This window comes from Oryctolagus cuniculus, chromosome 13 (genome assembly GCF_964237555.1).
Source record: "Oryctolagus cuniculus chromosome 13, mOryCun1.1, whole genome shotgun sequence".
In the NCBI taxonomy this organism is placed as follows: Eukaryota; Metazoa; Chordata; class Mammalia; order Lagomorpha; family Leporidae; genus Oryctolagus; species Oryctolagus cuniculus.
The window spans coordinates 51,467,425-51,480,704 of NC_091444.1; the positions used below are offsets into that span (position 1 = coordinate 51,467,425).

The following is a 13,280-nucleotide window of genomic DNA, read 5'->3' on the forward strand; positions in this document are numbered from 1 at the left end:
CTATATGATAATTATAACCATCGTTTGTTTACACTGTAGTTAATGTCTCATAAAGTGCACATACATAACTTGCTTACCTTATCCCATTGAAGGGCTCTTGATTGGTTTCTAACATTTTTGCTATTTGACAATTAAAAGAATTAATTTATTCTTGCTCAAGAGCCTTGAAGCTTTGAACTGGTGGGATTTAAGTAAAACACATCTACTTTCCTGGAGTCCTTTTGTCCAGGGGTGGAAATGTGAGGACAGACGGAGATCTTTCAAAAGCCTCTTCCTCAATTCAAGACAAGGAAAAATGCAAGGTACACGTCGTGATGATAGACAGGAAGAGGCTGTTTCAAAGAACAAAAACTTCTGAGAAGGCTTCTCAAAGGTTGCCGATTCTTTCTTAAAGTATATGTTCCATACCACTTGCATTTACAGTAGGCTCTATACGATTTAACATACGACCAGTGAGAAGACTGCGATCTCATCAGGTGACTGTCGCGGCGTATTCTAGCAGAACATGATTTTAAATGACCATGGGCAGGTCCTCTGGGTCCTGGAACTCATACTGGTCCTCAAACAAAAGTTATCAATTGCTTACCCTGAGTCATATCCAGGTGCTTGTTCAGCATTCTACCTGAGCCACTGAGACCTGGGAGGTTTGCACTTACATCTAGAAAAAATAATTCCAGATGTTTTCTGGACTATCGGAGTAAAAAGCAGCCAGCCAATGGGCCTGTGGTTGTCCGTGAAGGTTTTAGGGGGTAGAGTTTGAACTGTCATTCCAGAATATCAGGGACTGAACACTCCCTTCACTCAGAGTGAAGGCTCTGAAACACAGGTGGTCTTGTTCACGAGGCTGGAGGGAACCAGGAATGACAAGACGGAAAAGGTTATTTTGGCTTGAAGGGCAGTGAGGCTTATTTGGGAGCACGTGGCCAGTGTCAGAGGGCTTTGGAAGGTAGACAAATACATTTCGTTGTGTTAAAAACAAGTAACAATGGATCTGTAAAGGAGAAGAGGAGCAGGGGTCAGTGAAAAGCAGCATTTCAGAAAGATTGGTGAGCAGGACTATTCAGAGGAGACTGGAAAGGAGAAGGAACCTGAAATCGGAGAGACCAGTCGGCAGGCTATTTAGATAATACAATCTTGATTCCAGGGAGACCTGATTGGAATGGTGATTTAGTTGGAGAAGGGAGTGCAGAAGTAAGGACAAATTTAAAGGAAAACTGCGGTTCTTAGTGACTGCCTGTGGGACGTAGCAAAGGGAATGATTCCAGGATCCTGAGCAGCAGTAACTGGGGGAATGAGTACTGCAAATAGTTGATTCAATCAAAGGCATTGGGATTGGGAACTGGATTAGAGTAACAGGTCTGGTGACGTCACAGCCCCTCCCTGCCTCCGTCTGCTCTCCCTCTCTCACTTCCTTACTCCCTTCTTTCTTCCCTCCTTCCTTTTCTTCTTTGTTCCCTGTCCTCCTTGATTTCTTCCTATCTTCTTTATACAGTTATTTGTCAATTACTCTAATATCTGGCAACTCCTCTGTTCCCTGGAGCTCTAGTAGCAAACAGGAGAGGCTCAGTCTCCACTCTCATGGAGCTTACACTTAATGATGGAGGGGCGGAGAAAGAGAAGAACAAGATGGTTCAAGACAGTCATAAAGAGGGCCATCTGCTTGATGGCGATGGGTGCTGAGGGGACAGGAAAGGGCTTCTTTAGATTGGAGGATCTAGATTGTGACTCAGAGGAGGCGCACATCGAGTCAGCCATGTGAAGATCTGGTAACATCCCTGGTCATCCTGAGCAGAAATAGACAAACCAACAGTAGCCTTGGAGTGTGTGAAGGAGAAAATGAAGGCTGAAAGTCCTGGGGCGGGGTGGGGGGCACATCCTAGGGGCCAGGAGAGGAGCTCCGAGGGTGTTTCATTCAAGGTCTAGCAGGAAACGGAACTACAGAGGAATAGAGTAGTGAGGGATTCCCCGGAAAGAAGTAACGAGAACTCTAGGGAATACAGCAGTGCAGATGGAAGAAGCAGCCACACCCCTAGGGCTGAGCTACAGTGTCCCACTGTAAGTGTCCCCAGTTAAGAACCAGACCTTGTTTGAGAGGTCATGGCCGTGGCAAAGTGGATAGCCAAGAAGTCACTGTGGTGCTGCGCCAGTGTAGCTTGCTGGAAGCCCTCTGTCTGGAACTTTCAGGAAACCCACCCCCTCCTCTATCGTGCCCAAGAAAACTTTCACTAGGGGTTTTGGTAGAGGCAGTTTACTAAAATAAATAAATAAATAAATAAAAAACACTTGGGAAGGCTTCTGGGAGCTGCTGGCATCCAGGAGTTGGAGCATCTGTGCATGCTGTGTGCACAGGAGAAGCCCTGCTATTGCAAGAGAGGAGAGCTGAGGAAACCACGTGTGTTCCAGGGGCTGAGAGCTGCGGATCTGTGCAGGATGTGCAAACCTGAGAGAGAGAGAGAGAGACAGAGAGACATCAGCTGCTCACTCCCCAAATGTCCAGGTCTCCCACAGTAAGGCAAGGCCCCAGAGACTTGGGCCAGTTTCCACTGCTTTCCCAGGCATGTTAGCAGGAAACTGGATTGGAAGTGGAGCAGCCTGGACTCAAGCTGGCACCTTTAAGAGATGCCTGCCTTGTAGGCGATGGCCTTACCTGCCGTGCCGCAATGCCAGTTCCTCTTTATGTATCATAATTTGTTTTTTTCTTCACAATTTAGTAACGTACATACTGCCATTACCTCCTCTTTACAGATGAGGAAACTGAGGCTTACAGAGGTTATGTCGCTTGCCCACAGTCATGCCAGTGAAGGGTGGGACGGTCTGACTCCACATGTGCCTCACTCTATCTAATCGTTACTGGTTTTTAAACAGACAGCTGAATATGTCATAAAATATAAGTATGCAAGAGAGCTTTGCAATTTATCCTTTTGTGTTTATAGCAGTCTTCTATCCCTATTGTATATGTTTTATGAATTCATTATCTTAATGACTTTTTTTTTTTTTTTTTTTGGACAGGCAGAGTGGACAGTGAGAGAGAGAGCGACAGAAAGGTCTTCCTTTGCCGTTGGTTCACCTTCCAATGGCTGCCGCGGCCGGTGCGGCCGGTGCGGCCAGTGCGCTGCAGCCGGGGCACCGCACTGATCCGATGGCAGGAGCCAGGTACTTACCCTGGTCTCCCATGGGGTGCAGGGCCCAAGCACTTGGGCCATCCTCCACTGCACTCCCGGGCCACAGCAGAGAAGAGCCTGAAGAGGGGCAACCGGGACAGAATCCGGCGCCCCAACTGGGACTAGAACCTGGTGTGCCGGCGCTGCAAGGTGGAGGATTAGCCTAGTGAGCTGCAGCGCCGGCCTTTAATGACTTTTAAAATAAGGTATAAGCTTATAACGAAATGCAGATTAAAATAGAATATGTGGGAGGGGCCAGCGCCTTGGCTCACTTGGTTAATCTTCCTCCTGTGGTGCTGGCATCCTATATGGGCACCGGGTTCTAGTCCTGGTTGCTCCTCTTCCAGTCCAGCTCTCTGCTGTGGCCTGGGAAGGCAGTAGAGGATGGCCCAAATGCTTGGGCCCCTGCACTCGCATGAGAGACCAGGAATAAGCACCTGGCTCCTGGCTTCGGATTGGCGTAGCACTGGCCATAGTGGCCATTTGGGGAGTGAATCAACGGAAGGAAGACCTTTCTCTCTGTCTCTCCCTCACTGTCTATAACTCTACCTGTCAAATAAATTTTTAAAAAATTGAATATGTGGGAATATAACAACTTTCATAGGAAAGTGAGGAAATTGTATGGTTGAAGTGATGAAAATACTAAAAAAAAATCATATTTTGAGTACAGTTTGGTAGACTTTGAGATCTATTAGCCTGAAAATAAAAACAGGAAAGAGAGGCGAGGTTTAAAATTACTGTCATGTGTATGAAGAGACGTCCCTTAGAAGATCTGGATAAAATGTCTCATCCCTAGTATGTGGGAAAGGAGGGGCAAAACAAAACAGTGAGCCAAGGGTGGGAGTTTAGGCAATTGTGTGCAGACAGTGTGCTGACACCATGCCAGGGACTCTGGGTGGAAGGGTGAGTGATGTATGAGCTTTCCCTCAAGGAGCTTGTTGTCTCGTGACCGAGACTTGATGGGCGCCTCACAACAGGTGTGTGTGGAGCTGTAGAAATGAAAGACGAGTAGCAACTGTTCAGTCTATGGAGGCGGTCAAGGGAAGGTTCCCAGAAAGCATAGCATTGGGTCTGATTGGGAGCTGGCCAAGGCACCTGAGAAAAGGGAGACATTGTAGATTAGGGTCTGACATGAGCAAGGACTGGTAGTTGACAGATATAAGCAGATGGGGATTCGAGAGAAAAAAGATAATACAGGGTTAAGAATATGGATTCTGGGGTCAGATGATCTCATCATTGTTTCCTCGATACTTGCTGGTGTCGTGACCCTTGGCAAAGTATTTCATGTAGATTTCAGTGTTCCTGTCTAAAAAAGAAAAAAATAGCACCTTTCTCAGAGTGCTGTTACACAGATTAGATGACGTATGAAAAGCGTCTTTCCTCCATGAATGGTACATGCTCAGTAAATGTTTGTTGCTATTAGTTGTAGTGGAATTGAAAAACGGCTGAAGAATCCTGAGAAGAATAATAGACTAAATGTTAGGAAATGTGTCATGATGTGTGTGTACATAGGATTTTGTAATAGTTTTTGATTGAATCCTTCATGCTTGTACCAGCAACATAGGGAAATGCGCATTTTTGCACATGATAATGAATATCTGTTCTGTTACCATTTATGACGACTGTTATTTCCATCATCTTAAGAGAAGTGTCCCTATATTTGCACAAATATGACCAAGACAAAGCACAAAAAAAAATCAGGTAAGGATGGCTTTATGGGTCTCATGCTGTGTATTTGACATCAAAATGACCAGTCACATGAGTTCCTAAGTGTTCTGTTTGGTTTTGGTATAAATAAGGGATTGCGTTTTCTGGGCTGAGAAGGAGACTTTAAAATGTTTCTCATAAAGTGAGTGAAAATCTGGGGCTGTCAGTTAACGGGTCTTGTCACCGGAATGGAATTCAGTCTCAGTTCCACCAACCTGCTGGCTGTAACTCTGCGCACACATCAAGTTCTCTTGAGTCCATGTCCTGATCTATTAAGTTGAGGTCATAATGATCGGAGTTACCTCACAGGGAAATTGCACAACAGAATGAAATAATGCCTGACAATGCCTAATATCTCACCATGCACAGAGAGGGTAACACATCGATCTCTTCATCCAGTATCTTTAATTTAGCATCTCCTACTTGCAGCATCGCCCATATGAGTCTTGAGTTGTTAGAGGTCAACTTTAGAAGCAGCTGTCGTGTTTATGTGGACTTGAGGCTGAAGTTCTGTCGGAAATTCAGTGGGTAGGTAAGATTGTATAAGGAACTCATTTTTAGGGTGCAGTAGAAAGTCAGAGAAATCACACAATTGTCACTCTCCCTTCATTCCTTGTGATCTTTTTTATTCATTGATAACTGGACTTCGCAGTACAATTGTATTTTTACCAGGGGCTGAATCATTGTTTTCTTTAGAATGAACCATAAATCTCTTTGTTCACAGAGATTGTAAATCCCTCATCCTCCCGATTAGATAATGTACTCATATATTCAACATCAGTAGGAAACAAACAGAGAAGTAAATATTTGCCACAAAATGTCTTTCTGATGCCTTGAAAATTAGTTTCCTGCATCTGACAAGTCAGTTACCCTGTTATATCCGCCTCACATTTAGAGTCAGAGGGAAAACAATCCCCCACAGCAAGGAGCCTGTCACTTGGTGTATCCAGTGGAGATAATGTGACCGTGGTGCAGCAGCAGTGAATATTGATAAGGATGTGACAGGCCATGCTTAAAGTTTGGTGTCACATTCAAATGACTGGCTGAGAGATGAAAGGGAAACAAAAAATTAATTCCCCTCTTGGAATCTCCTACAGATTCACTGAGTGGTTGGTTGCTGCTCAGCAGTGTGTCTCTGCCACCTCCCCCCCATTAATAATTATAATCAAATATCCATTATTGGTTTTCGGCAACAGGGTAATTGCTTTCCCTTCCTTATTTTCTGGGGCAGTCAGTCTGTTTGCAAGAAAGGACAGTTGCGTAATGGTTCTTTGCACGGAAATTCAGAGAAGTCAGTTGTGCCCTGCAGATATTGATGTCAGCCCGCTTGCTCTCTGGTGGAGTGAAAGAAGGAAATAATTTTATTCTGCTATTTTTAGACTTCAATTTAGATTTCAGCCTTTATAATACTTTGTGTTCTGGGGATAGAGCCGTGGATGCACAATTCAACTGTAGGACACTCTGGGTTCTACCTGCCCTGATAAATTCCTCTTTTAGCCTGGATATCTTAGTACCGCTCAGCCACATTTTCCTCCTTGGAGGCAGAAAGCTGAGCCAGGGCACTGGGGTTAAGCTGAACTCTCTATTGACAGTGTTTACCAAGGGAACTTGTAGCCAGCAATATCCAAGCCTTCAACTTGCCGGTAAAGGTTTAATCTGGTATTTCATAAGGATAATCACCACTCCATAGATTCTCTGTAAACAAAATGAGTTCGTTGACCATCCTTAGTTTTCTGACAGTTTCCCAAATTGTAGGCATCAGCAGGACTGAGAAAAAAAAAATGATTTTCATCTGAATTTCCTTCTGAAGGAACAAAAAGGGCCCAGGCACCTAGAACTCCGGTATCTTTCCCAGATATGGTGAAAGGCCTTGAACTTAATCAGTTTTTCTGGTTCTTCAGTATTAGTAATGAACTGTGCTATGGTCTGAATAGGATTTGACTCCCCATATTCATGAAGAAATTTAAGCTCCAGAATCTTATGTTAATGGTTAATGGATTAGTATTAGTGGTTGATGGATTAAGGGTAGATATTTGGTCTTATTATGATGTCTGGGAGGTGGGCCCAATGGAAGGTGTTTAGATATTTGGGGCATTCCCTCGGAAGGCAATTCTTATGGGAAGGCTGGTTGTATAGGCCTGCGATGTGACCAGTTGTTGACTCCCTGCTTCCTAGCTCATCCTGTGTACCCGTCCACCATCCTCTTGCCTCACTGGATGCCTGAATCAGTGCGGATCACTTGGTCTTGGGCTGTGGACTTAAACTGTAAGCCAAAATAAATCTCATTCCTCAGAAGCTCCTTTGTTATTTGGTTAAAGTAACAATAAGCTAAGTAATATACGTTCTTGCTAAACTTCAAAGATATCTTAGAAAGTTCCAGTAATACCTGGCTGAGCTTGTCCTTTTTTTTAAGATTTATTTTATTTATTTGAAAGAGTTACAGAGAGAGGTGGAGACAGAGACAGAGACAGAGAAAGAGAAAGAGAGAGAGAGAGAGAGAGAGAGGTTTTCCATCCGCTGGTTCACTCCCCAGATGGCTGCAATGGCTGGAGCTGTGCCATTCTGAAGCCAGGAGCCAGGAGCCTCCTCTTGGTCTCCTATGTGGGTGCAGGGGCCCAAGGACTTGGGCCACCTTCTATTGCTTCCCCAGGCTATAGCAGAGAGCTGGATCAGAAGAGGGGCAGCTGGGACTGGAACCAGCGCCAATATGGGATGCTGGCACTTCAGCCCATGCCTTTAACCTGCTGCGCCACAGCGCCGTCTCCCTGAGCTTGTCTTATGTCACATATATGTTGTCAGATGTACTAAAGTTCACATCACTTTGTATCAGAATCCTGTGGGTCACATGACTTGGCAGTCCAGGTGCTGTCAGTTTTAGTATATGGGAATAGTGACTTGATCCTTGCTACTCAAAGTGTGGACTGCACACTACATCCTTGATATCACAAAAATGTGTTTAAAATGTGAGAGCTCATGCACCACGCTTACCTACAAATCAGAGCCTGCATTTCAGTAAGATCCTCCAAGTGATTCATATGCATGTTAATCCATGTCTTTTTAAGCTTTAAAATTTGTTTTATTCATTTGAAATGGTGAGAAACAGAGAGAGAGAGAAATTTCCATGCACTGGTTTGCACCCCCCAAATGCCCAAACCAGCCAGAGATAGTCCAGGATAAGGTCAGGAGCCCAGAACTCAATCCAGATCTCCACGTGGGTGATAAGGATGCAACTAGTTGAACCATCACCTCTTACCTCCCAGAGTATGCATTAGCAGGAAGCTGGAATGGGTAGTGGCCCAGGCATTCCAGTATGGGATGTGATCATCCTAAGTGGTGTCTTAACTGCTACAATGCCAAACACCTACCCCTCACTTTTTCTATCTTTAATCTTGAGTACTTTTTAGTATCTTCTATGATTGTACCATTTGTGACCCCCCCAAATTCATATATTGATACCTAATACCTAATGTAATGGTGTTAACAGGAGAGACTTTTGAGATATGAATAGGCTTTGAGATTGGAGCCTAATGAATCCTGTTTAGTGTCCTCATTAAAGAGACCCCTGAGAGCTCCCTTGCCCCTTCCACCATGTGAGAAAAAAAAAGAGGTTATGTCATCTACGAGCAAGGGTGTCCTCACCAGACATTGAATTTTCCAATGCTTTGATCTTGGACTTTACAGGCTCCAAAAGTGTGATAAACAGATTTCTGTTTTTTTTTGTTTTTTGTTTTTTTTTTTTTTTTGACAGGCAGAGTGGACAGTGAGAGAGAGAGACAGAGACAAAGGTCTTCCTTTGCCGTTGGTTCACCCTCCAATGGCCGCCGCAGCCAGCGCGCTGCGGCCGGCGCACCGCGCTGATCTGATGGCAGGAGCCAGGAGCCAGGTGCTTTTCCTGGTCTCCCATGGGGTGCAGGGCCCAAGCACTTGGGCCATCCTCCACTGCACTCCCTGGCCACAGCAGAGAGCTGGCCTGGAAGAGGCGCAACCGGGACAGAATCCGGTGCCCCAACCGGGACTAGAACCCGGTGTGCCAGCGCCACAAGGCGGAGGATTAGCCTAGTGAGCCGCGGCGCCGGCTCAAATTTCTGTTGTTTATAAGCTTCTCAGTTGATGGTGTTCTGGTATTAGCAACCAAAAGAGATGAAGAAGTTCTATGGACTGTTTTCCTGTAAAAATTCACCTATACAGACATTTTTTTCATACAAGTATAATTTAGTATAATTTCTAGGTGTGTAGGGACCACCTCTGTGAGAATTTTTACTCATGGGAATCAGAGGCCTGGTGGAGCTCTCAAGTGCTATTGCTGCCCTCCCAAGATGCCAATCCGTGTTGCTGCTTGATTGTTGTAGTGAACTAGTTCTCACCTTCATGCCCAGACCTTGTATAAGAGCATCAGCTTCTGGAATAGTCACAATTTAGCTTCAATAGTCCCTTTTATCCATCTGCCTCTCATTCACTGGTCCTTGTGACCATTATCTAACTGGGCTACTCTGGTCTTTTGCTTTCTCCTTCTTTAATTTAGTGATCAGGGTACCAGATATTTTAGAGTGTTAATAGCTGCCAATTAAAAATTATATCAATATTTTTCTCCCTGCATATCAGTCTCATAAGGAGAAGAAATATAGCAAATACTCAGATCTTCCTGCTGTTTCAACAACAGAACATCCATTTGCAGATCGTGTATGTGCTCACCTGTGTATGTACTGTGTGGACTTCAGTTTCCTCTAACCCTTGACAGCAGCCTGAGGAAAGCACAAGTAAGACTAAAGCAAACTTGTTAAGAAATCATGGGGCCAGCACTGTGGCACAGTGGGTAAAATCCACTGCCTGCAGCGCTGACATCCCATGTAAGTGCCAGTTCGTGTCCTGGCTGCTCCACTTCCAATCCACCTCTAATGTGTGTGGGAAGGCTAATTTGTGTGGGAAGGCAATGGAGGATGGCCTAACTCCTTAGGCCCCTTGCACATATGTGGGAGACCCAGAAAAAGCTCCTGGCTTTGGCCTGGCTCAGCCCTGGCCATTGTAGCCATTTGGGGAGTGAATCAGCAGATAGAAGTTCAATCAATCAATCTCTCTCTCTCTCTCAGTGTATCTCTCTTTTTTTCTCTCTCCCTCCCCCTCTCCCTCTCTGCAACTCTGCCTTTCAAATAAATCAACCTCAAAAAAAAAAAAAAATCTGTTCATCTATTGGCTGATTTATTTTCAAGAGCATGCTCTGACCTTGAATAGTCCTTGCTTTGGTAGTGCAGCACGTATACGTGGATGATGAACATATGTGGTATGTGCCAATTTGGAGGTATGGACAAATGCTGTGGAACAAGAAATGGAGGAATAATTACATTTTCATAGGGAAAGAGAGAGTGCTTCGAAGAGAGCATGTCTTTGAGCTGGGTTTTGAAGGATAAGTAGGACATTGCCTGAGCCAAGGCTAAAGGATTGATTACTGTGAAGTTGGGAGGGTTGAGTTGAGGAGGTTATATGAGTGGAAGGAGCACTGGCTAGCATGTAGACAGGGCTTGCTGTGGGCCACACACAATCTTAGGTGCTTTCCACACAGTGCCTTGTATAGGCCTCTCAGCTGCTCAAATCCTTTCCTTATGGGTGAGGAACGATGCACGCTGCACTCATTTGCCAAAGATTGCCCAGCTGCCAGTGGGGCTGGGCTTCAATCCCATGCATTATAGCTCCTGCATTAGATTCCCCTGCAGAGAAAACTTCCCTTTGCTTTCAGGATGGGACTTGCAGAGCTGTAGTGCCTAGGACTCGAGAGGCCTTATTTTCTTCTCCATTGGTTCTGCAATCTTCCCAACTGTTTCTTCCTTCATCAGTGAACAATTTGCATCCTCAAATCCCTCACTGTGTTACTATGTGTTTGTGTTTTTTCTGTGTTCTCTCACTATGTGCCTGCGTAAAGCTTAGGAACACTGAGTTATGGGGGAAAGCGGAAATGAGTATTTCTCTGAATAATCTAATGGCGCTATTATCTCACATTTTATAGGACCCTAAACACACCATGCATATGGGACACACCCCTGTGGACTCAGAGGGGGCCTGCCACCCTGTTGCAGGCCAGAGAGCCTCAGCCCCTGGCAAAAGTCGTCAAAGGATGGTAGACCAGGAAGCCTGGTAATGTCTCCTTCCTGGCCCAGGCCCACTGTGCCGCCACCCCTCCCCAACACCATTGGCCACACACCCAAGGATGGAGGGAGGGATTCAACAAAAGGCTGCTTGGAGATTGGTTGGCACCCCTGCTTAAGACTGTTGTCACGTCCCTTCCTGCACCTACTACCTAGGCATGACAGGTGACAGGCGGGCAGCCCATCAGGTTGCTTTGTTTCTCCCTTGTTCCCCTTCCTTCTCAAGCTTGCGGCCTCCTGCTGGTGATGAAGATGCCTTTGGGCTTCATTTGCCAGAGGCAGACATTGTTCACATCTTCGGTTTTCAAACACTTGTGCTTCCCATACAGACCAAGCTGCAGATCGCTCACTTTGTTCTTTTCTCAGCGTTAGAAACAGGGGCTCCTTACCTTCACTATAGCTTGGACATAGTGCTCTTTTTGCTCCTAACTTTGTCATAGAAGTCTGTAATTGCTGAGCTATCATTAATGTGTTTGGTGGTAATGTCACTACCTTCTTAGGTTTGTGGATAGGGAACACTAGATGCTAACAAAGCATCCATAAGATTTTGACATTGACTGGCCTGTTGGAAGCTCTCCCTGGTCCAGGAAACTTCACATCCTGCAGTTCTCCAGTGAAGAGTGGTTAGCTGCACCAAGCTGGAATGCATGTGCAAAGCAGCATGGTTTATTCCCATGTGGTTTTTGCTGTTCTGTCTAGAACACAAAATAATCTGGATACATTTTTACATATTCCTTCTCCAATAGCCAGATATATGGGCCTACTTAGCTGCAGGTAACCTTTGCCGTCTTAACTCTTTGCCCTATGCATTTGTCAGAGGAGATATTTGGGATACGAGCTCATTAGCAGATCCGTTCTTCCATCCAATTTTCTTGGTACTTATCAGTGACTACTCTTTAGAAAAGTGCATGTTCTGAAAGGTAGGGAGAATTATATATTTCACCTGTAGTGTGAAGTTTGGCCAGCTCATTTTCTTAGTGAAGTGAGCTACTGGAATGTCTTCAGATAAGCTGAGATGCAGTTAGGAGGGAGTGCTGTCTCCTAGCCTTGCTCCTGTTTCTCTTTAAAATTCCTGGGCTGCCCTTAGCATTGGCATGTGTTTCCATTTACCCCATAGTTCTTAGGACTCAATGTAGCGCTTGTACTTCTGAAGAACGCTTATTAAAAAGCCCGTCTGCCTGACTTTCAGCTTGCATTGATCAAAACTCTAGGCCCCACAAACCATTACAAGGACTTCTGTGCAAAAGGAGAGGGAAAGATGCTTAGCTACAAGGTTAAAGACTGGACGTGTTTTCGCAAAATGACAAAAGGAAAATAAGTAGACAAAGTACCTTTTAAAACTTCAGTTTTGTTATAAGAGTTAATGATTGCATGATTAATTCGAATAAAAAGAAAAGGAAAGAAAGAAATACAGACACATAAAGAGGTAAAATGTAAAGAAAAAGTCCTTTTTTCCCCCTCCCCCAACCATGAGGAAGCTGTTAACAGTTTTAAATGTATTCTTCCAGAAAGATCGCACTTGCCTGTGGCCATGTATGCATATATATGCCTTATATGCCTGTCCTTTTCTTACTTGTAGAAAATCCAAATTGAATTACAACAGGATCCTACTCTGTGTCTTTTCTTTTTCACTTAATCTTTGGGAGGTTTTTATTTTCAGAGATTGAGCCCAATCTTCTATTGGGAATGACCACATGAAGAGTAGCAATCAATTTAGGTGATTCCAGTTTTTTCCATTTGGTTGTTTCCAGCCATTGTTCATGCTGTAATAGCTATTCTTCTTCACGTACGTGTTTTCCTTGACTGAATATTTCTGAAGGATCAATGCCTAGAAATGAACTAGCTAGCCTAAAGAGCATGTGCATGTTTTATTTAGATCAATATTGCCACATCACTTCCCTGAAAAGGCTGTGGATTTATCCCCATCCCTAAAACTGAGTTTACAACTTCCAGACTTTACACAGGTCAGCCATCTTCTCGTATACTTACTGGCTGTTTTTATTTCTTTTTGTGCATATCCTGCTTAGTTTCTCTTAGAGTGTCTGATTTTTGCTTATTGATTTTCAAAACTTTTTGTTAGTTAAGGAATTTGACTCATGGACTGTACTACATTTTTTTTTCTCTAATGTGTCATCAATATTTAACCTTTATTTATACTACCTTTGTCATGTGGAACATTAAATTTATGTGTGCAGATTTATCACTGTTTGTTTTTTATATTTCCAGCCTTTTTATCTTGCTTTGAAAGATTTTCTTTACTTCAAAATTAGAGTCA

At 44.3% G+C, this 13,280-nt stretch overlaps 1 protein-coding gene and 1 long non-coding RNA gene across 3 annotated transcripts in view; both read left to right on the top strand.

Annotated features, from left to right (window-relative positions):
- Nucleotides 1-13,280, top strand: part of DISC1 (DISC1 scaffold protein) — a 354,676-nt gene that overhangs the window by 286,191 nt on the left and 55,205 nt on the right. The window lies entirely within an intron of this gene.
- LOC127483562 (uncharacterized) lies at nucleotides 3,600-10,272 on the top strand. Its single transcript, XR_007909955.2, has 3 exons — nucleotides 3,600-5,396; nucleotides 7,044-7,133; nucleotides 9,471-10,272. It is a non-coding gene; the product is annotated as an uncharacterized lncRNA (long non-coding RNA).